The sequence below is a fragment of the Parasteatoda tepidariorum genome, chromosome 2 (genome assembly GCF_043381705.1).
Source record: "Parasteatoda tepidariorum isolate YZ-2023 chromosome 2, CAS_Ptep_4.0, whole genome shotgun sequence".
NCBI classification, from domain to species: Eukaryota; Metazoa; Arthropoda; class Arachnida; order Araneae; family Theridiidae; genus Parasteatoda; species Parasteatoda tepidariorum.
In genome coordinates this window covers 66,411,832-66,437,648 of record NC_092205.1, presented here as the reverse complement: position 1 = coordinate 66,437,648, position 25,817 = coordinate 66,411,832, and the positions used below count along the sequence as shown (strand labels likewise).

The 25,817-nt window shown below is 28.8% G+C and overlaps 1 long non-coding RNA gene across 1 annotated transcript in view; it reads right to left on the bottom strand.

Annotated features, from left to right (window-relative positions):
• Nucleotides 1-4,039: 4,039 nt before the first annotated feature.
• LOC107446623 (uncharacterized) overlaps nucleotides 4,040-25,817 on the bottom strand; it is a 58,850-nt gene continuing 37,072 nt past the window's right edge. Inside the window, exon 4 of the long non-coding RNA XR_006225893.2 lies at nucleotides 4,040-4,260. This is a non-coding gene — a long non-coding RNA (uncharacterized lncRNA). The remainder of the gene's footprint in view (nucleotides 4,261-25,817) is intronic.

Sequence of the window (25,817 nt, the reverse complement as noted above, 5' to 3'; positions counted from 1 at the left end):
ATATATATATATATATTTCATATTTATTTCAAGTATGATTTTAAATATTGTCAAGAATGATTTAAATAATTGTTAACAATAGATACCCCACTAAAGTAATTAAATTCTATGTAAAATCACTGAGTTAATTGTATGCTATTATTAGCGAATTTGCAAAAAACCTCTTTGTTAATTTATATTTTTACCATGTGCAAATCCAATTCGGGCAAATCCGTGTCAATAAATCTGGGCAAGATGCGCAAATCACGTTTCTCTTTCTCTTTTTTAAAATAGATGTCAATTTTCTGACTTCATTCTAACCTGAATTAACCTCATTAATTATAAACTTCATTATATTATCCAGTATAATATTACTTTGCGCACATTCATTTTCGGGCAAATCCTTGGTAACTAACAAATCAAACAAGGTTCAGCACTGCAATAAGAACGCGCCATAAGGCAAAATACCTCCATTTACTCTATTAACATTACGCAAAGAATAATGTTCAGTGCCTGCCAAAAAAAACTCTATTAACGTTATTTCTGCTTCAGTTATTATATTTTGTAATCTGGCAATTTTAATACGAAAATATTTTAAATCATTCTTGAAAGATTCCGGTACATGTAAGTTTTGAATTCACAACTTGTTTTATAGATTTCGTTTTATATTTTGTTCTGTTTTTTCCTTACATTTTTTTTCTTCTGTCTTTTGTATAATATAATTTTTACTTAATGTTTTCGATTTTGTTTCTATTTTTTTCGTACATCTCACACTATTGTATTGATATATTTTGTTTTGGGTATATTGATACAATGTTGGATATCACTCCTTTTTAAAGAGATTATTTCTTTTCATTTTTTTTTATTTTCCGGCTTTTGAATATATATATATTATTTCTTCATAAAATATATTTTTAAAAATATTTTAATTCAATAATTTTTCCTCTTCCCTATATATATATATATACAGGGTGGTCCCGAATTCATGGTACAAACTTCAATGGTAGGTACAGGACATTGTAACAATGATTTATTGTATAGGAATGTATAGTCGCAAGTGACGCGGTGAGGCGTAAACAGGAGAAATAACGGCCGAAAGGAAAAACAAAGATTTTATTGAAAGAGTTGTTGACAAGTGTCATGTTTACAGTAAGTGTTCAAAATTGCGTCCACCAGAAGCGATACATGCTTGACAGCGTCGGTGGAGCGATTGGCGTACATGTTCAAAGATGCCTGGTATTTCACGCACACCTGCAGCAGCTACAGATATGCGAGCGACGAGATCCTCATCTGAGTCAACTGGAGTCTCATAAACAAGATGCTTCAGATGTCCCCATAAGAAGTAATCGAGGCTCGATAAATCGGAAGATCGGGGTGGCCAAGGGATTGGTCTACCACGCCCAATCCATCGAGCACCAAGCGTGGCATTCAGGTAATTCCGTACATCAATGCTGAAGTGTGCTGGCGCCCCATCGTGCTGAAACCACATGCGGTTACGAATGGCGATCGGAACATCATGCAGCAGTTGTGGTAACACTTCTTTCAGAAAAACAAGATAGCTTCCACCACTGAGTCGCGTGGGTAGTAAGTATGGGCCAATCAAAAATTCGTTCACAATACCAGCCCACACATTAATACAGAAACGTTGTTGAAACGCATGTGGACGCGTTGCATGTGGATTATCGGTTGCCCACACATGGGAATTGTGCGCGTTAAAGATACCCTCGCGTGAAAATGTCGCTTCATCTGTAAATAGCACATCAGCTACGAAATCCGGCTGCAACGCACATTGCTGCATCACCCACAGGCCGAAGTTCACGCGGAGAGGATAATCTGCCGGATTCAATGCTTGTACTTTCTGAAAATGGAAGGGGTGTAAGCGATTTTCGTTTAGCACTCTGCATACAATCTGATGACTCACGCCTACGTCACGCGCAACAGTTCTTGTGCTTGACTCGGGTATATCAGCCACAATGTTCAAGATGCTTTCTTCCAGCCTTGGAGTGCGCACAGCTCTTAATCGACCAGCGTCATGTCTGCTGACGTCGAGCGCACCTGTTTCACAAAGTTGACGATGTAACCGTTGAAAAATTTTATGATCCGGCATTCGTCGATCAGGATACTCCGCGTGATACATTCGTAACGCAGCTCTGCCGTTACCATTTGCACGGCCGTACTTGTAATGCATGTCTGCTTTTTCTGCATACGTAAAGTCACCCATCGTCTGCGGCAGGAAAATTGTGAATGACTCTTTTCCCTACTGCGATGTATCATTTTCAACGGCGGCTAGACATCTACTGCCCTCTACCGGCAATGATACCAACCGATCACTCCATTTCTCTTTCCTTTTATTTCCCCTGTTTACGCCTCACCGCGTCACTAGCGACTATACATTCCTATACAATAAATCATTGTTACAATGTCCTGTACCTACCATTAAAGTTTGTACCATGAATTCGGGACCACCCTGTATATATATATATATTATTTAATTTTAATTCGCCAGTATGTGTTTACTTATTCATTAATTTTATCTTGAGCATAGGTTGCAAGGTTTATTTTTCTCAAATATGAATGTTTTTGCATCTTTTATTTAAATGGGCTAAAACAACTTCACAAATCACAAATAGTGAAATTTTAAATTTACTATTTGTGACTTAGAACGTCATTTTAAATTAATTTCTATTTTATTACAAAGGATTACTCTAGTAATTTATCATAATTGATTTGTTTGTAATGGAAAGAATGTGTGTCATTTTAAATTATTTTCTATTTTATTACAAAGGATTACTCTAGTAATTTATCATAATTGATTTGTTTGTAATGGAAGGAATGTGTGTCATTTTAAATTAATTTCTATTTTATTACAAAGGATTACTCTAGTAATTTATCATAATTGATTTGTTTGTAATGGAAAGAATATTAAAACATTAATACTATAAAAACTTTAAAAAAAAATATTTTTTTATATCTCAGTTACAATTGAATGTGGCTTAAATATTACAACATGCTGATAATTATTTCTATGCATTAATAGCAAGATTTACTGCGTTTAAATACTCTAAATCAAAAGTAGATGTATGTTAAATTTTTTGATGAAAAAATGCAATCTATTTTGGGATTGAGATTTTATAAGTTTAGAAAACAGGAACAGACTTTTTAGGATTTGAACGTGAAATAGTTTTCACGTTTATAAATATATTTACGCTAAGTTTTCAGATTTCATTTGGAATAGCAAACAAATAATTAATTGTAAATAATAAATATTCTAATTGCCCAAAGCCTTCTACTCCTTAATCATTTACCACTAAATTAAGGAAACTGCATCTGAAGAGATATTAATAAAACCCACTGAAATCTTTTCGGAATCCAACAAAGACGATTTAAATAGTTCTTAATGTCAAGAAGACTAATCTTTAAAGAATTTCTTCATTAGAGAGATATTTAAATCAGTCTTATTGAATTGAAAGATTTCAGGGATTAATTAAGGTATGGCATATTAAATGTTAAATGAGTAAAAAGATATTTAATTGAAGTAATTACCTTTTTTGAAATCTTTATTCAGAAAATATTATGGTAGGCAACAGAAGAAAATGTTTTTAATTGCTTCCGCTGCTTTGAGACTGAAAAAGCTTAGCTTGTAAAGCTATATTTAATTGTCAACTCTTGTTACTTGTCACTTGATAAATAAAATCCAAAGAAATAATACTAATATTGATTAATTTCATCGAATTTGTATTAAATTTGTGTGATTAATTCTCTAACCCTGCACGGACATAAAGGTAAAATTACCGTACTGTATGTTAATGACATTTCTGGTTAAAGAAATAAATATTTCTTTGTAATAAAAACCAAAATATACGGTATTTAAGCCATTTATTTTGTAATTTTTCCGTTAATATGGTGACAGTTCTGGTCTGGTTTTCAAAAATATAGTTCCTATTACCACACATTAAGCAAAAATATAAAAATTAAAAGTAAATCTAACCGATTAAATAGCTTTTAGGCTCAGTTTAAAGATATCATGATAAATTTAACATATTTGATCACATATTATAAAACAGTATTTTATTGTTAATTTTACAAAAAGCATTACCCATTTTACAATATTCTAGTAGTTTTGACGACACATTTTTCATCTGTGTGTAATGCACTATGAAAACAAATGGTCTTTAAAAAGCAAATCTCTACTTCAAAGTTTTAAGGTACCTTTCGGATATTAGCAATCGTTTTATGTAGCACAACTCTAGTTTTCAAGTATGCGGAACGTAGTAGGAAAAACTAAAAAAATTTGCAAATATTACTTACACTGAAATAAAATTTTACTTACTATTTTTACTATTTAAAAAATTTTGCAAGCAATTTCAATTATTAAAAAATTTAATAAGAAAAGAAAACAAACAGTCAAACCTGGTTATGAAATAAATAAGAAACAATGGTAATTTCATAGCCTTCATCAAACATGGCTTTTTTACAGCAATTCACATTTAATTTAACTTCGTAAGTTCTATTATAAAAAATTTAAAGCAATTTTTACCTAGTTTCCAATGTTTATTCACATAATTATTACTATATATATAAATTAAATTTCATACTATATATATATATAAAAAAGAATACATCTAAAAAATAAATTACCTAGAAACTGTAATAATGTAAAAAAATATTTAGATCAAAATAATGTTTTTTTTATTAAAACATTATTTTGATCTGATTTGTATTAATGTATTATTTGTTGAGACGAAAATGTCTGCTTTTGATAAATAATTACTTTTTTCGTTTCATGATTTTTAGTTATTAAATTTCAACTTCGAATACTTGTATATTATATTACAGAAACTTTTTATGTTTAAAAAAATGCTTAAAGGAACTAGGAGCGTTATTTTCGATATAATTGAAATCATCACAATGAATTTCTTTAGAAATTTTTTTTTAAATTGAATTACGATTTATTTCGGTTCATATCCATTTAGATTTCAAAATAATACTATACCATTTCGGATCGAAAAAAATATTAGAGTTTTAGAGAGTTAATGAGTATAAATAAATTTCCACAGTCAATATTTCTGCAGTTGTCAACATCAATTAGGGTTTACTTATATGAAGACCTGATATTTTTTTCATTTGTAAAAATGAGGAGATTCAGAATTTTAGTTTAATACTATGTTTAATACTGAAGATAGAGATAAATCAAATAATTATTAAGTTACCATTTTAAACTTTTTTTGCACCTTTAGTTTTATTTGTATGAAAATGTAAGAGAACTATAACGAAAGAGGTCATCTAACTTTATTTGTGCCATAATAACTTTTAAAATATAAATAAATCGCAAGCCAGTACAATTTTAAGAGCAATGCTTTTATGTAAGCGGTTTTGTACCTTATTCTTTCGAATATAAACTTTACGTTAAGAACTTTCCATTATAGACATTTTCTGCCATTAAACTTTCCTTTCGTAAATTTTTAACACAAACTTTTCCTTAAGATTCTTTTATTATGAAGCTTCATTTATGAACCTTCCTTTTAAAATTTAAATAATACAAAATGTTCAGATTTTATATAATAGATTTCCAATAATAAATAGTTCAATTTTATTTTTCATTTCCTTCAAAAATTTCCTAAAGAGAATAGAAATGCTTCGAGAAAAGAAAAAAAATCTGTATACATGGTTTAAAATAAAATTTTTGCTTTAAAATTCTCTTTCAATTTAGATTGAATTACATTTCGAGAAAATAATAGATTGCTGTCTTAAATAAGAAATATGTTATTTCTAATCATTAGAAGGGCATAAAAGTTGAACAAATAAAGAAGCGAGGAAAAATAGAAATTGAATTCCACAGACATCCGTACTTCCGCTATAATCAGCACCAATAATTAAGGTTTAGTTGCTACGAAACGTGACTGAATTTTCTTTGTAAAAAAAGTGATTCTTAAGAATTTGGAATTTATTTGATTGAATTCCTGATTTCAAATAAAAATTTAATGCTAACAAGCATTAATGCATTGCTGAAGAATTTCAGGATTTTAAACCTTTTTTTTATTACTTTAGTTCTTATTTAAAAAAAATAAATAAATGAAAATTGTTACTAACAATTTAAGCTATGTCACTTGTGTTATCGGCTGTTATTTTCAAAACAAAAATTAAAGCGCGAGAAAATAAAGATTTTAGAAAGACGAACCTTTGATGAAGGCTTTAATTTATTATTAATGATAAAAAAAACTTTTCAGTAAAGCTTTCCGCTTAATTTAAAGCGGTAATAGGAAACCATTTTTATATTAAGAGATGTTATATTTTTGTCTTGAATATAATGACAATCAACTAAATTCTAAGAGTTCTAAATTTTCACTGAAAGGATTATGTGTTCGATAAAGATTCTAAGATTATACGTGAAAAAATGTATATGACTAGAGATAAAATTATTGATTTGTGATTTTTTTGCTTTAATAAAAACTCATTTAATATACATCGTCGTTAATTGTGCATCACATATTTACATTTAAATCAATTTAAAATATTTTAACCATTAATGAGCTTCGAAAAGAAGTATATATATATATNATATATATATAAAATAAATCATATCTGTCGCTAAAACAATGAAAAAACAAACAAATGAAAAAGGTTAAAATGCGGGCAGAATATATGTAAGCCAAAATTATACAAAATGAAAATGAAATAAGATAGCTTCGACAAATCTTATTAAATACTTTTTATCAGAAATTTGGCGATTTACGTAAATCAAAATAAAAAATAGATCAGTTTCATAGCGTGAAAAAAATCTGGTTATAAATAAAATATTTTTTATTTTCCAATCGTTATTGAATAGCCAAACCAATTTTGAGTTAGTATTAATAATGCAGTTATATCCACGCTTTATAGCTCGATGGCCTTGTAATTTTGAACCTAATCCAGAAGACAAGGGAACTGATGGATCAAGTATTAAGAGAAATTCGTAACTGTAGAGATCTTTCTGATTGAACTAACACGAATTTGAGTTACATGAAGAGGAAAACCTCAAAAACTTCTTATGGTTAGCCAGGTAAGAAGGGAGCTCTAACTCATGATCCGTCTATCACTGATGATATTGTACGTCAGCACTGTGGTTTGTTTAACAGCTGTTTATTAGTATTCAAAGATTCTGAAACAATTTTTCAATGACGTTGGAAGTATTGCACTGAGCATGTAAGACAAATAAAAAACTTTTTTTTAAAGAATTTATTATCGTGTTAGATGTAATGCTTGTTTTTTCTCTCTCTGGAATCAAGGAGTTGTTCTTCATTGCTTAGAAATATTTAAAGATAATATTCACCTAGTTTAACCAACGTTATCTTTAGAAACGGTTGTTTCTAATGACATACCTTAAAACTCTCTCGGAAAGGTTGTTTAATTATATAGTCAATAAGAACTAAACAGCAAGAATGTATTTTTTAAGTTTCCCAGAAACAATTAAAATAAAAAAAGAATATATTATGTCATAATTGCTATTATTGAGAAGAGATATGATTCCAAAGTTGCATAAGTGATTCGAAAGCGTAAGATAACTGTGATACTTATTTTGGAAAGACGAAATACTAAATCATTCATTACAAGGAAGATAATTATGCTTTTGTCTCCATGACAACTACAGTCTGGAGGAAAAGAAAAAAAAATAGTAGGCTTTGCATTAGAATATAATTAGATCATTGGATTACATATTTAAATAATCATATTCACTAGACAATTATTTTGAAAGATTTAAACTAGCATTACAGAGACATTTTCGTTGCACGAATAAAATAAATTTTTAAATCTTGTTTCCGAAAAGTTTTTATTAAGACAGTGTAGCAAATGATATTTTAAAAAAATATAGACTGGAATTGGTTGGAATTAGCTTGGAAATTATTTTGGTAGTATTTAGAAAAACATGAAATAAGTATTATTTCAAGGATGATCTAATACTTTTTCGATATATATTTTTCATATTGTTTATATATTTTTATATGTGTTTTAATAATGTACTCAAAATTGAAGATTGAAGTTATTTAAAGGCTTTTAATAATAAATAAGCTTGAATGAGACCTTTATCAGTTTTTTAATACATGCTTTGCGTTCTAAGACCTCCGTGTAAAATAAATAAGTTTAAATAAATATATAAGACATCATTTACGCACTGAAAATTAAAGTTATTTACTAAAATTATATATTAAACTGTATTATGCAAGTTGTTGGAAGATAAAAAAACCATGGTCTAAATAAGGTCCCAGGTCTAAAACCATGGTCATCATCACTTCCATACAAAAAAACCATGGTCTAAATAGTTCTTACATGAGTTTGGGACAAAAATTTTCTGAAAGTGTACTTTTTGCTTTATTATAATATTAAAAAAAATAATTATTTTCTTAGTTCTATTTTAAAATAATGATAAAATGACTTATGTCAGAATTAGAGCAACTGTTTAAGGACGATTCCAAGACTTAATTTAATTTTTTTTATTATTGAACACAGAATGATGAAGCTTATAATTTTTCTTTCCACATGTTTAAAGTTTTCATATTTTTTCAACTATAAAATGAGAAAAAATAAATTAGAGTATTGAAAATAATGAATAAGTAAAAAAATGAATTTTCTAGTTGAAACTGGCATTTTCATGTTTTATTATTAAATGTTAATAGCAAAAACTTAACTTTATAACAGATAAACTTAGCATTGAATATTTTCAGAAAAGTAAATTAAATTATGTTAACATTAAAGCAAGCAATTTTAAGAAAAATCAAAAATCAAAAAAAACATATTTTATAAGCTTTAAAATTTCTAATTTTTAAATGACTTGCAAAAAATAATAGAAAAAATATGCATTTATTAAATAATGCATTATTATCAAACATTTAAAAAAATCTATGCACTCTTGAAGAAGTGTTCCAAATGTTTGTCCAAATGCTAAGGTACAAATGTCAAACTGAATAATTGTTTCATAACTTTATTCTTATTTTAGTGCATTATTCTTACTTTACGCAACAATGAAAACTCATTTAAGTTCAACATTGATTGATAACATACTTAGAGAATTTATCCCACATTTTCGCTGTTATTAGCTTAAATTCAAATCAGAAGTAGATCGTGACTTTTAATTTTGCTTTGTGGAAATTTGAACTCTACTTTACCACGAAGAAAAACGATTGTAGCATATTAATAACTGCAGAGAAAGCAGTTGGAAATTGCTTTCTTTTCCTTTATTTCAATTCAGTCTGATCAATTCAGATGTTCATTCAAACGGACAAGAACAGGGTAATGTATTCAGTTTATATTCTTGGATTAGTCATGCTAAACTTTATTTTTAACCTTCGAATAATATCCTCGAATTTGCAGTAATTGTTTCAATTTGTAACGGGAATAACTTTGGATATGATATATAAATAGAATGGAGCTAAGCCTTTTGTATTTGACAAAAACCTCTAACTTGACGAATTATAAGCAAAATGTATGCTTGAAAAAATATCATAAAAATAAATTTTTAATGAGAAAAAATAATTCCAATAATAATTTAATTTGAAATAAAAATAATTGTCAGAAAATAAAGGGAAAAAACTATTTTACCGAAACGTTTTCTGCTTAGCAAAAAGAAAAAGAAAATATTTTTGGTTGTTTTTATCGTGCACAACTCTTATAAATAAAAATAATAAATATTCATGGTTTCATATTTGAAATTATATTCTTTTTTCAATGAAAAAAGATTAAAATAAATATTGTTGTTTGATGGACAAAAGAAAAAAGATGTTTTAGTTTTAAAATTTATAAAGAATATTTTTATTAATACAGTTGCAAAAAAGTCTTTTACAATTTACTTTTTTATGTTTTAGCAATTTTATGGTCAATTTTGTGTTGTCTTTCAGTTTTATTGAGTTTCACTTTTTGTTGCAATCTTTAATTTTATCAGTTTGAACATGAGAGATATTTAAAAAATGGAATATTTTGTTTTAAACTAATATATTTTTACTAAGGTTGTATTTTCCCTTTGAAATATTATATGTTTTGCAGCTGTATCATAAAAATTAATGATATAACAAATCGTAAATGATGTAACACACGAGAAAAAAAAACAATACAAATTATATCAAATTTCTAATTTTCCTTAAAAATCATATATTTATAATTTTGGAAAACTAAATGCAAAAATTACTTGCGCATTTTAAATGTATGTAAAATGGTATTATTTGGACTAAAATTTTTCATTAAATCTAAACTCAAAGCCTATTTTGCATTTTTGGAACATTAACAGGTAAACGGTTAAAATAAGTTTTGACAAGGGTAACGTGTTATTAAATAATTGAAGTAGGGTCTTAGGCAATTTAATAATATTTTGAATTTTAACAAGAAAAAACCTTGATAATTAATTCCAGTAATGAATAAGGACATTTGTTTTGCTGGTTAGTTTTATACTTATATGTAGTTACTTAATTGAGAAAACTGAATAATTTTAAATTTTATACTTAATATCTTTTTTCGTGAGATTGAACTAGATTTAAAAAAAATAGCATTTAATACTTAGTTTTTGTGTATTTAATAATCAAATTATTAATTACACTCGACTTATCATTCAGAATAATTTTTAAGCCTCTACCTCGAAGATAATTTCCCTTCGCAACATACAATAATAAAACTATTAGTTTATTATTAAGGATTGAGAAGAGTCGCATAGAGTAATACGTTTATTATACAGTAGCCAGTGCATTAAATGAGAGACGCATGGTGCTACAGCACTTGATTACGTTATTAATTGAATGAAGACTTAAGTTTCATATGAACCGGAAGCCTCTGTATTCCGTTGATCTCAAATGATATTACGGATATTCTGTAAGTGGATTTTATTAGACAAACAAATCGCAAAATATAATCTTAAAAATAATAATACTCAGGCATTAAAAACTGCCTATAGAATAAAGTTTAAATACATAGCATTATCATCCTATAAATTAAATGATTTATAGCTTTTCTATCCGAAAATCTTCTATCATTTCGTTTTTTCGTATCTTTGTTTATAAGAGAAGATTTAAAAGCTTAAGGGTAAGACAACTTTTTGAAATCGTTATATTTTTAAGGGATTAGGTGGCGCTGATTGCATTGAGAGCGCATCAATCTGCAATCTTTTTTCGATTTTCTATAACTTATCTTAAAATTTAACTTGGAATCATTATGAATTTTTTCAGGTGTTCAAAATAAGCACCCGAAAAAACTAAATGAAAACACGTTTGTAAAAAAAATTTTATAATTTCTCTAATTAAATTTTATTTGGAGATAAATATTGAAGGAAGTAAATTCTTGGACGTCAAGATCATTCAGTAAAAAGCACAACAAACATGTTTATAACTCGAGCCAACTTTTAAGAAATATTAATTTTTTTTTAAATAGCATATCGAAGAGTTAAAAAATTTAAAAAAAATTAAAAAAAAAACATTTTTTTTTGGTAATTTTTATTCAAGTGCTAGTTGGAATTCAAAAAACATACTAAATAGACTTACGTTTTAACTAAAAAGATTAGTAGTTGGATATCTTACTCACTAGGCGATAAAAAACTTAATTGAGAAGTATTGATTTAAAAACAAAACTTTGCATAAATAACTTTAAACAAAATACTAGAGATTGCAGTTTTGTGATTACACGCGATTATGGTTTAGAAAATGGGTGCGTTTTTTCTAATTTCAGTGCGTGGGTTTCATTATTTTTACTGTATCTTAGAATTTTTTGGGTGTAATTTTATACATGGTATTAAATTGTTAGGAAAATATCATAGCATATTTTTGAATTGAATATTCGTCTCTGAACAACACTCTGGAACCATCAAGTTATTCTGCAAGGCTAGAGTATAAATAGTATCATCTACAAAAACTTAGCATTTTAGTGTAACAATTTTAAATACCACGTGTTATTTAAATTTTTTAAATTTTAAAAGTTACATTTGCTGATCATTGTGATAGAATCAATCATACGCTTTTGATATTTTAGGAAAAACGTGTCAAAGTTCATATATAAAATTCAATGAATGCATACAAACTAAATAACCTATATTAAAAAGAAATACTTAGCATTAATTAATTATCATAATATTTTTTTTTTATTTTTGCCTCTTTCAATTATACACTTTGACGAAAAACATACGTATTTTTTGTTTAGCTTGAAATAGATTTAATAGGGTTCAGAGAACAGCGTCTTGCATGATATTTTTATTCCATAGAGTTGGTAAACTTATTTCATAGAGTTAGTCTCATTATACATCACTAGTTTTATTCTTAATGACAGTAGAATTACGATGCCTTCAAATGTAGATTTCAACCGTGGAAACTATTTGCGTTTGTTTTGGTTGCGTGAGTTTGTTCAGCAGTTAACTTTGATTTAAATTTTTAAATGTACATTTTGCTATCAAGCAAACTTTTATGTTGATCATTAGAACAAAAATATTTTTTTTAAAATTATTTTTCACTTTAAAATTTTTTAACCCTTATTCTTTATAATGCTTTGACCGAGACAACAAAAATGCGTAAAAAAACTGGCCATTATGAAAATCTGTTCAGAAAAAAACAGTTCTTATATGAGAAAATATAAATATTAGTCAAATTAAAAATAACTATGGTAAAAATTGGCCATGGGAAAAAGCTATGGTAAAATATTTGTGCAAACCTTCCCATGTTTGAGGTTTGTACAATGTTTTTAAGTAGTAGTAAACTAAAGCGGAAAAATTTTAAACTAAAAAAATGTTTGTAATCTTTTTTGGGACTTAGAAGTACGTAATTCGTGTACTTTTATAACTCTTTTAATTCCAATTAAAAATATTAACACCTTATCTTTGCTACTAAGAGGAAAAATATTTTCTAAAACTTCAAAAATTCCGTTGTAGATGAAAGGTATTTTTATTATATTATTAAAATCATTTCATTATGTTTTTTAGATAGTTGCGAATTTTGTAACTGATTAAACTATTAATATCACAAAAAATGGAGCTGATTTTGATTTTCTAATGTATGTTTTTTTTAAAAATTTCATTGACCTCCTGGATTTTAATGATATTCAAATATATTCATAATTTACCAATTTTTTTCATTAAAGTCCTAACCAAACAATAAAAAATAATACTAAGAGTTATTTTTTAATAACCATCGATTTTATTTGTCTAATAAATCTGTCAGGGGCTCTAATTTTCATTATACTTGATAAATCGTTTTCAAATTTATATTTAGAAAATTAGGAATAAAGATACAGATTCCTAAGAAATTTAAATCACCTAGTTCCTTTAACAGGAAAGTGGTAAAGTGCGAAAAGTTTTAGAAAATTTTCCTTGCAAATTTTATAAAATAATTTCGTAAACAATGCTCCAGAAAGCACTAAATCTATAAGCTAAAAAACACTTTATCTGTAACAATTATAAAAACTGAAATTCCTTATAATAATTAGTAAATGTCTGTGCTTACTATTTTTTGTCGATATATGCTTGCACGTTTTATTTTTACCAAAATTGTAGAAAAATATACGTTTAAATGCAAAACTAACTTAAATTAAAAAATAATGAGAAGTGTAAATTTTGCAAATTTAATAGATGCTTTGAACACAATGAATAATTTGTTTAAAGTTTATTTACTCCCTTTGAGCTTGTAAAAATGCTTTATCTATTTACATATTAGATAAATTTACATACATATAAAACGCATTTACTTATTAAAGCAATTAAAACAAATTCTCTAATCATTGAATATTTTCTCATAATTTAGATACTTTTAAATTCCTTATTAATAACTCTTTCTATCATTAAAATTGATTTTCCTTTGAACATTATTCATAATTTTAAATAAGGCATTTATTTAGATATTCTTTTTAAATATCCATTACTTTAATCGAGAAAAACATTTCTATTTCTTAGTGAATTAAAGTGTTTATCTATGATTGTTTTAAGTACCTATGTTAAGGAAGATGAATTTGGATATTTAACCCTATTTACGTTGCTTAATTTTATCCTATTTTCTACTTTATATAATTATAATATTGTAAATTAAAATTAATTCTGATAGTTTTAAGACTGCTCAAGGAAAAGTATAATTTAAAATTTGCGCAAGCATCAGCACGGAAGATTAATTTAACAAGTTACTAATGACTTATTTTTTATTTCTTTTAATCACGAAATTATGATAAATTTATCACACCTGCATTTGCATAAACAAATACAATTTCAATTCTTTAAGCACTTAAATTCGAAAATTTTCCTATCTCATCATATCCTTCCTTTCCTTCATGTCAAGCAGGTTACTTTTCCTTGCTATTTCAAGAAACTTTGGTGTATTGAGAGATCAATTTCAATTTCAGCAGCTCAAAAAAAGTTTTTAAAAAGAAAATTCAACAGTTTAGCTAAGCATTTTATACTGCAAAAATTATACGGTATTTTAAATGTTTGAAAAAATTATGTATACAGGGTATCCCGAAACGACTGCATAAGCTCTGCGCAGCTAGATTCCTCGCTGGGAGCACATAAAAACTGTCCAAAGAAACGATCCTGTACAATCCATAGTTTACGAGAAAAATGCGAAAAAAAGTATGACGTCACTGAAAAGAAAAAAACACTTTATTGAACATGTCAGCAGCAGTATACTATGCACAATTTAAAGCAGATGCTCAAAGTGTCCGCCGTCCATGTCGAGGCATGCTTGAGCACGCCGTGGATACGTCCAATAAAGTGTTTTTTTCTTGCACCGGCAGTGACGTCATACTTTGTTTTTCGTATTTTTCTCGTAAACTATGGGTCGTACAGGAACGCTTCTTTGGGCAGTTTTTATGTACTCCCAACGAGGAATCTAGGTGTGCAGAGTTTGGCGGTCGTTTTGGGACACCCTGCATTTTGTATGATTCCTTCATAGATTTTTAGTACTCTAATTAGGCTGCTATAGTTTACTATAAATAACTCTAGCCTATTAGAAAAGAAAATACTCTTTGTTATGGTTTCATTGATTTAGTGGTTGCTTGGTTTAAGCTAATAACGTTGTTTTTGTTCATCTAAGCATTTAATACCGTGGAATTTCGAAGGTATTTTAAATCTCTCTGTATAAAAATGAATGTCTGTGTGTATGTCCTTTATGGACTCCTAAACCATTAGACAGAAAGCGATGAAATTTAAATACAGATAGTTTTAAGCTCGTGGAAGATCACTGTCGATATTAGAACAATCTACGACGAACTGCTCAAGCGGGATGAGTGAAAAACGAAACGGAATTTTCCGATTGGTTGAGCGTTAGTCATTGTTTTAAGTTTTACTGTAAGCAATTATGTGTTCATATATTTAAAAGATACATCCGTGATAATTGCTAGCTTATAGCTCTTTCTGATCAAAAAATAGTTTATTGCACGTATTTAAATATATTTAATTATTTTTTATTCGATACGTCAGATGAATTCAATGAACTTTACGAGGTAGCACGCGGGGTCTGCGTCACCAAATTTATAATTTGTCGGATACCACGTGTTTTTTTTTTACTTATATTATATTTTAAACGCAGCCGGCCTGGTTAGCGTGCCTGATTGCGAAGCCATAGGCTGCGGGTTCGAATCCCGCTCCGGGCATGGATGTTTCTCTCTCTCCTTTTGCTGTCCTCTGTTGTGTGTGTGTGTGTGAATGTGGCCCTCCCTATAAACGGGTTTGTGGCAGTGTGGCGTGGGCAATGTTGCTCGCCTCCGTGACTTTGGTTCACAGGTACCCACTGGGTAACGCGAAATGAGCAACAATTCTGGCATAGTATAGGCAAAGATTCAAATTCAGTGCCTGCCATTGGAAAAAAAATATTTTAAACGCGTTTCTAAAAAATACTTATTTAAAACCTAATTTAATGGAATAGAAAAAAATAATGTATTCAAAACAAAAAAAAAAATTATGGGAAATTGCTACTAATTCGTTTGGGAGAAGCATAAATGAGGCTTAATTACGCCATTAATGCTTAATTAAGATAATATAAGCATATTGAAATAAAAAATAAGCTATGTAGTAGAAAGCAAAAGCAATGGAGTAAAAGTATTTATTTGTCAAGAAGAGCCGTAGGAAATTGTCATACTATCATTGACGACAATGAGGCTTAATCAATTTTGGTAATACGTATCAACTGAAATAAAAAAAGTAACTTCTGAACTAAAGAGCAAAAATAAGTAGAAAAGATACTTATTCGCGTTTTGGGTAACCGGAAAAAATCTGCATATTATTATTGACACTGATTCTCAATTAATATTGATAATGTGTATTAACTGAAATTAAATTAAATAAGCTATGTGCTAAGAAGCCAAGCTTATGGAAGAAAGATTAATTGGAAATTTGTTCAGGAAAACCGTAAATAATCACCATATACAGATGACGCTTACTTATTGTGCACTACTGACGGTAATATGTTCTATTGGTATTATGGTAATTGGTGCAGTTTTGATAATATTTCTTCAACGGGCTTTTCAAAATTTCAGAAAATATTTTTTCCAGTGGTAGCAAAAATAGCAGTAAAACTGTAAAAAATCTCCATTCACAGATGACGCTAAATTCATATCTATCACTGACGGTAATATGTACTACTGGTATTATGGTAATTGGCGAATTGGTTTTGATAAGAATTCTAGAACGGGTTTTCCGTAGTTTAAGAAAATATTTTTTACAGTGGTATTAATATTCAGTTTATTAATATTTTAAAGAATTGGAAATAAGGGAAATTTTTCCGCCGCTACTTCTAAATATTTTAACGGTAAATTAAAAGTAAGATAGAGAAATGGTCAGGATGAAAAATCCTTATGAATTTCTAATAATTTTTTTTTCTTCTAAAATTCGGCTTTAGTTGGCTACCACTAAATTAATTCTTTAAAACATGTTTCTAAAAAATAATAATTCAGAATCAACGGTAATTGAATAAGAAAAATATTTATGTATTCAATGGCTGGTACTGATTCGCTTAGAAGAAACGTAAAAGAAATCGCCATAACATTAGAGATGACAATGACTCTTAATTGATTTAGTTAATATATGCACATTGAAATAAAATAAAAAGACTATGTACCAGAACGCAAGACTGATGGAGTCAAGATATTTATCTAGAAGAACAATAAGAAATCTCCATACACCACCATAAGAAATCACCATGACGACAATGGTGTTTAATTAATTTTAGTAATATGTTAATAGATATACAAAAAAATTCCGTACTTGAAAGCGAAAATAATGGAGAAAATATACTTTTTCATTTTGTGGAGCCATAAAAAATTACGATATTATTGACAGTAATCCTTAATTAATATTGATAATATGAATTAATTGAAAAAAAAACAAAATAAGCTATGTGCTAAAAAGCGAAGTTAAAGGCGAAAAAGTTTAATAGGAAATTCGCTTAGGAAAACCTTAGAAAATCGTCATATACAAATGACGCTTACTTATTGTGCACTACTGACAGTAATATGTTCTATTGGTATTATGGTAATTGGTGCAGTGTTGATAAGATTTCTTCAACAGGTTTTCAAATAATTTCAGAAAATATTTTTTCCAGTGGTAGCAAAGGTAGTGCATTAATATTTTAATGGATTAGAACAAGAAGAACTTTGTTTTTCTTCTACTTATAAATATTTTGATAGTCAGACAGAGAAATTCCCATGCTGCAAAAATCTTATCAAGTTCTAATAAGTATTAAATCTAATCAAGTTCTAATCCTATCAATTTTTAAAGGAAAATTCTTCTTCAGTTGGCTGTCACTGACAAATGTATTTTTCAAAAAACTTAAATAATGAAGAGTTATGTAATGTGTTCCAAATATACTAATAGAGCTATAAAATATTATATTGATATATTTGGTTATTATTAAGACAGCAGTTTTCATACTGATACTTTGGAAATAAGCGTTTTAAAGTCCTCGTAAGGGATAGGTAAATTAGGAAATTGCTTGATTGTACAATAACATCATGCGAAGTGATACATTTTATCTTTGTTTCTGATGGGATAAACTGCGAAAAACGGGTTTTGCTTTCTTCAATATCGCAAAGTCACCAAAAAAGGGCAACAAATAATATTAATTATAAAAAATTAAATTATTTTAACTATATTAATTGAAATACTTAGTGGAAGAACCATGTAAGTGAAATTTTCAGAACTGAAAAAATGTTGCATCTGAACTATTTTATTACCCATTTACAAGTGGGACAAATATTTCTCTGCTGTTATTTATTTACCACTGCCTAATGTGAAACAAAAAACCATGCAAGCATACTGGAAACTGTTGTAATTAGTCTTGTTAAGATTTAAGTAAAGGCAAAAACAGTTCTGTCGCATTAAACACACCCGTATTGATGCAACCACTTTTTTTTAATTCTCTTATTCTATTATTTTTAAATTTCACTTACCTGGTTCTTCCACCAAGAATTTTAATTGTGTCTGTAAATGACTTTTAGTTTTGAGCAACATTTCGTAGTATTTCTCAATACTGATTTATTAATATTTTATTTATTTTTTAATATCCCGGTTTCGAAGAACGGGTATTCAGCTAGTGTCTTATTAAATAATACATTATTACATTCCTTCATTGGTTTTTAATACAGTCATTCGGTAAGGTAAATAAATCTAGTTTATTAAAGAAAAAAAAATTACTCTTTGTTAGAATTTCATTAATGTTTCAGGATGGTTTAGTTAATGCTACTATAATCATGAAATAAAATGTTACTTACATGGAATGTAATTAACACTTTAATTTAAGATAAAGTTTATTCCATTCGAAACCCAATTAGACTTTAAAAGTCACCAATAAGGAATGCGAATGAACTTGAACGAAAAATATGAAATTAATTGTAAAGATATTTTTAAAAAAGTTAATCTTAAATACTTTTGCTTAGTGAGGAAAAACATTTTTATAGTGCACGAAAAAAGAAGTTTTGCCGTAAATGGGTAAGAAAAAATTACAACTAATAAAATCCACATGTTTCCGTGAGAAACAAAAATAGAAAATACTCTTAATGCGCATAAAAATAGGATTAGCAAAGTTCCGCTTTTTTTTCCAGAACAGAGAGAAAAAGCTAAATAAAGTTAATTTTGGGATCTATTTTCTCACTTTCCAGATCCCTTTTCTAAGGATTACTGGTCAATTACTGCATTCTCACTTTTGATTCCGTACAAAAAGGAGCTAAAGACTAATCCTAACACACTATCTCCAATGAGATACCTATGCAGGAGCTTTACTTACGAGAAGTTTAATAATTTTTGTATATTTGAGTTATATTCTGTAATAACATACTATCATTTTTTTTAACTTCGTTACTATCATTTTTCCTATTTCTATTCATTTTTTAAGGATTACTGGTAAATTACTAAATTTTTATCATTCATTCCATATCAAAAAAATAAGAAATAAACTAAAGATATTAATCTAAACACGCTAAATTCGATGAGAAATCAATGAGAGAGTTTTTATAGCATGAAGTTTAATAACTTTAATATATCTGAATTAATCTAAAATATCTTCATTCTCTCGTTTCATATCAGTTTCAAATACTATACATAAATATACTAATATCAGTAATTCTAATACACTATCTACGGTGTGAAACTATTGAGAGACCTTTGCGGCCAAGAACTTTTATATATTTGACTTTCATAACTTTTATATATTTGAGTTATTCTAAAACATCTCTATTTTACCTTTTTCTATTTGTTTTCTAAGGAATACTTGTCAATTACTGCATTTTCATTATTTATTTCATACAAAAGAGACAGAAGACGGGAATCTCCCAAACACTAAATTCAATGAGAAACTAATGAGAGAGGCTAATGTTCACGAAGTTTAATAACTTTTATATATTTGAGTTAATCTATTATCCTCTCTTTTACAATCAGTTTCATATGTACTTAAGTTTCCAAACATAAATGGATTAAGGCGATTAATTCCAATACATTAACTTCAATAAGTAACCATTGAGAATGCTTTATGGACATGAAATTTAATAATTTTACATATTTGAGTTATTCTTTAATATGTCTATATTCTCCCCTTTTTACTAATTATTTTTTAAGGATTACTGGTATATTTCTGCTTTCTCGCACTGTTGATTTCATAAAGCTAGTAAATTCGACACTAAATCCGACACTAAATTTGATTAAAAAACAATGAGATAATTTGCATTTAAAACTTGAAAGTTCATAACATTTATAAATTTAAATTATTCCAAAACTCTTGAAAAATATATTTATCTAAATAATTATCAGACAATAATCTATCTGCCAGGTGGAATCATTGCGGTTTCAGATAAAATTTTCAAGGAAAAATCTAACATACTTTGATGTGAAAAATAATTAACATTTTCATACATTTTAAAGGATGCAAGGGGCGATATTTCGTGCAACATCCCACATGTTCACGTTATGCACGTTAAGTATCCCACGTGTTTATTTAGGTAGAATAAAAATTAGAATTATTTTACTATACAATTAAAATTGAAATTCAATCCATCCCATAGTATTTTAATATTTTTAATTTAAGACCTTTATATTTGTTTTCACTACATGGTTGTTATATCAGATGTATTAAATGCATGTTTTATGTGGTGTAAGATACAAATTTTATTATTAACATTATTTCATAAATGTGCTATACCATTTTTTTTCTTTTATGTTATTCAAGTTTTTGACACTTGGACAAACCAAGCCAGCTAATTGGCATTTCTGCGAATTAAGTCAGGATAATGAGCCATTTGTTCACAAGAGAGAGACGCAAGTATGAAAACACGTCTTAGTTCAAAAATTATGCAGCCTGATTTAGATTAGGCAGCCTGATTTTGATTCAGAGATAGTGTCCAAATAGTTTTTATACAAGTTGATTTCGTTGACTTCGTTATCATTCTGGCTTCGTTATTTCAAGAAAACTAGCTTTACTTAGAAAATTACATTTATTATTTTTTTGTGAAATAAATATTATTTAAATTTATATAATGCATAATTTTTATAAAACATGAATTTTGCCAGTCTTCTGAAAAAAAATTATCCTTTACATATCTCTTGCATTTTTGATATCCCCAAACTTTATTCAAAGTTAAAAATAACTTTAATATTTAAAAAAATATCGAGTTTGAATATTTAAGACACAATATTTGTTATAAAATAAAGTGTCTTGGTACAATATATCTTATTAAATTTTCATAAGATATCGCTAAATGCTACACTCCACTTGATAATAAAGAAAGTCTTCAATATTTATCTTTATATTGTTATTAAAAATCTCATTTTCAAAACTAATTAATCTTCCACACCTGCATATGCCATGATTGTCACATTTTCTGAGAAGATTAAGTGGTTTTTGAAAAAAAAAATGAAAATTCTTCTAAGATGGAAGTTAAAAATAGATCAATCTTTAAAAACTAATGTACTCTAAGTTTTGTTTCCACATAAAAAATAATTAAATTTTTAATTAGCCAAACCTGTTTTCAGTTATTTAAACTATTAGAAAAGTTCTTATAATATAAATCAGATTAGATAGCTGTTACTTTTGACGTAAGAATCATCTTAGGTATCATTTACGTTTCTATATGTTTCTCTAACTGAAAGAAAAAGAAAAATTTAAACAATTAATTTGATATCTGATTAATAATCCTTTTTTCCCCTTTAAAATTTAATGCAATAAAATTAAATATTTTTTACCTTTAAAAAAAATGTTTCATATCTATTAATTCATTTAATGTCAAATGCATCAAATGGATTAAAACTAATAGAAGGAGAGAGATTTTGAAAACTACTCATTGTACATTTGGTTAGACTCACGGAAAAAAGAAATATTAAAGTATAATTCTCTAAAAACTTCTTTTTTATGTCTGGGACAATTAATTATGATCTATTTACAGAAATATATGCCATTATAGTTCACTGTTGGTACTAGTATTTCTAGTCTAACAAAGTCTAACAAAATAGCCCAATTTTGAATAATCTTGCACGTTTCTTCCAATGGTCCATTGGAAGTATTTATGTCTTAACAGCTAGCTTGAGCGTAGTAGTAATAATGGTTAACGTTGAGATTCACTCGTTTCAAAAAAATTATTGTTACTCGTAAATAAAACACTCGTAAACTTCGCTTGACTTCGTTTTGACTCGCAAACTTCAATAAATTTTTTTTCGCTAAAAAAAATTATACATAAGGAACATATCCTGAAAAAATTCAACAAAATCAAAAAATGTATGTACCCAACCCTGCTCTATTCTAAAAAAAAGCAGTTTCTTTTACTTCGGAATGACAAGACAATAACGAGAAATTAATAGACAAATTAATAGAGACAAATAATAGACAAATTAATAGAGACAAATAATAGACAAATTAATAGAAATTAATAGAGACATAATTTTAGACGTTAATGATATACAATGACAATAATATACAATCTTTTACAATTATAACAATTCAAATTGGGAATCAAAATCATCTCTTTTGAATTTTTTATAAAAATTCAATATTTTTCCTAGCTTTCTATAAGTTTGTTTTTAAAGCAGAAATGTTTAATTTACTTTTTTAATCCTTTTAATCAATTAATTCCTTTTTGAAAAACAAGAAGAAAAAAAGCGTTACCGGTTGAAAAAATGGGCTTTGTTCCAGATTTTTGATGCCCGTATACCTTTCGACTAGACCAACTTCTTAATCATAAATAAACAGTTGTAAATAAGTCTATAAAAAATCAGGCTATCATAATCATTAATAAAAAAGCAACAAAACAAAGTAAAAAAAGAATTCTAAAAAAATATCAAGCAACAGCTGTCGCAATAGCAACACATGCAATGACGACACATGCGCACTGTTTACTATTACTCTTCAGTACAATTGAAAAGTGCGATGCCGTTGATACGAGGTGCGCACGCCATCACACCTAAAACAACACCCATTTTGCCAATGGGTAGTAAATAAAATAAATGGCAGCATAATGGGAGATTGTGATTACATGTTGTCTTGTTCTTTATTTAATTTATTCATGTTTTTTTTTTCTTTTTGATATTAAATCAAGCTCGAGCCCATGAAACAAAAATCGTTTTCATCTAATTTCTATTCTTTACAACTTTTTTACAACAATTGATAGAGAGTCTCTTTTTTAGGGCAAAAAAAGTGTAAAAAATATTTGCGAATTAAGCACATAAAATTTTATTTTGGAGTTTCCTAAAAAACTTTGCGTTAAATTTAGAAATTTAAATGGCTCATTCAGCGCGTCAAATTTCAAATTTATAGTGACTTTTCAGCAAACTGTCGATCGATATTACCAGAAAGTCCAATAGTTGAGATTTCTTGAGCTTATCATCGAATCTAATTTTTATTACGTAGTTCTTATTACATATGTCTATATAACATCTAAATTTTTTTCGTGAAGAAAAACAAAATGTAGAGCAAAATGGGCAGGTGCTACGCTTACGATAATTTAAATACAGAGAGAAACGAATCGAGCATTGTAAGTGATTACTAATAATGTTTTAGTTGTTACTGATAGAAAATTATTAAGTCAGCTTTACTTAAGATTATTAATAATAGCTGTTTACTTCATGAAGAAAAAAGATTAATCGCTTTCGAAAGAGAAATCCTTCGGACAATTTTTGGAGCAGTGACAGAAAATGATACATGGAGAAGTTTAAATAACCATTAAGAGTATAATGACTATAGACAGCTGGAAATTCTGAGAGTTATTAAGTCGTACATGACAGATGGTTGGGACATGTTTTTCATCGTGATCCAGCTAAAAAAAACTAATCATTTCAAAAGATTGAGGGTACTAGGATGAGAGGGAGACCAGCAACAAGGTGGTTGGACTTGGAGGAGAAGGACATAAATGCTTTGGGAGTGAATAGAGAGAGAAATCTGGCTACAAGTCAAATTGTCTGGAAGAAGTTGACTGAGAAAGATTTGGCCTGCATAGTGCTGTTTAAGAAGTTTAATTTGTAATAACTGAATTTATGAACATTTTCATTTCGAGTTCTTGTTCATTTAAATGGGCCAGTTTGAGTTCCCAAGAATGGGCTGGTAACAAAACCATGGAACACCATATCAATGCTAATTTTTAAACTGCACATACTTTTATTTTTATTTTATCACGATTTACTTAGCATTTTATAACTCAATCGTCTATGTCAATATATGCGTAGTAAGACAGGAGTATAGTATGAGGGTCATTCAAATGAAACCTGGTCTGTGCGTCTAACTTTGCATTAGACGTAATGGGGAGTAACATAACTGCGTGTATGGCGGCACCACCTACTGGTAGAGAAACTGACTCACGCGCAACGTTTGACGTTGCATAGCGCCAGTGCTGTTGCACGCCGAAGAGAAGGTGGTCACACAGTCACAAGTTATCGTCCACTACAGAACATGCAGACGAGTAAAAAGGAAAAACAAGGAGTGATTCGATTTTTAACGGCGGATAGAGTTGGAGGCTGTAAAATGTATCGCCGGCTGAAGGCTCTGTACGGTAGGTGCAGTCTGAATCGTTCAAGTGCTGTGGAATGGCGCAAAATATTCCTTGAGAGGCGTGAGTTACCGGAAGACGATGCTCGTCCTGGACATGCTCATCGTCTCATCACACCGGAAATGATTGCGGAAGTGAGTGATTTAGTCTTGGACAACCGCAGAATAACCGTGAACGAGATCAATCGATTGCTGAGTATTAGCGTGGGCACCACTCACACCATAATGCACCAACACTTGAACTGTCGAGAAATTTGTGGTCAGTGGGTTCCCCACCAACTAACCGCCGAACAGCGCAACACTCGAATAGTGCTGTCTTTGAGTTATCATGAGGAGGAATACCGCTTTCGGTCGCATATTGTCCCTGGTGACGAAACATGATATCATGGTGCCATGGCTTTGAACCGGAAAGCAAGCGTCAGAGCAAGCAGTGGAAACATGCTACTTTACCACCTCCAAGGAAATCAAAGGCATTGAGAACCTGTTCTGGAAAGGTCATGATGTCCTTCTTTTTGACCACAAGGGCCCATTGCTTGTCGAGTTCCTGGAACGGGGAGCCACCATCAATGCCCAGCGTGATCAAGCCACTTTACAGAACCTTAAATGAGCCATTAAGTCTAAACGGCTAGGCATGATGTCCAGTGGCGTTATTTTCCTGTATGATAATGCCCACCTACATACGGCCAATGCTGTGAAGACGACATTGCAGCAGTTTTGGAGGGGAATGCTGGATCATACACCATGCAGTTCAGACAGTTAACCGAGTGACTTTCATGTTTTTGGACCACTAAAACAAGCTATTCGTGAACATCGATTCTCAATGAATGACGACGTGTTGGACTGAGTCTTGGCAACGTAATCCGACAGCAGCTTACTAACTTCTTTTAAAATGAAATCGATCGGCTTGAGTCGCAGTGGGATAAATGTGCCAACAGTTTTGAAGACTATTTTTGAGTATATGTACTGTGTAAAACTACATTCTTGGGTTAATAAAATCGTTACCGTTATTTTACACTAGTGACCAGGTCTCATTTGACTGCCAATAATGCTTTTCTTTTTAATTACTGTTTATAATTTCATTAAAATAATCAAATTATATAATTAATTGCCAAAATTATTAATTAGAAATTTTGAATTATCCATATTAATATTATTTCCTAGCACACATCTAGTTTGAGTCAATCCAAGGCAACTGACAAACAAAATGCATTTCAGTACTTCAGTCAGAACGCTCCAAAAAAACATCTTCTAACTTCTATTTACACTTTTATTTTCATATTTTGTAATCTGGCAAACTAGCTACGAAAATATTATAAATCATTTTTGAATTAGATAACGGTGTGTGTAAGTTCATTTGAATTTGCAACTCTCTTTATATATATATATATATATATATATATATAT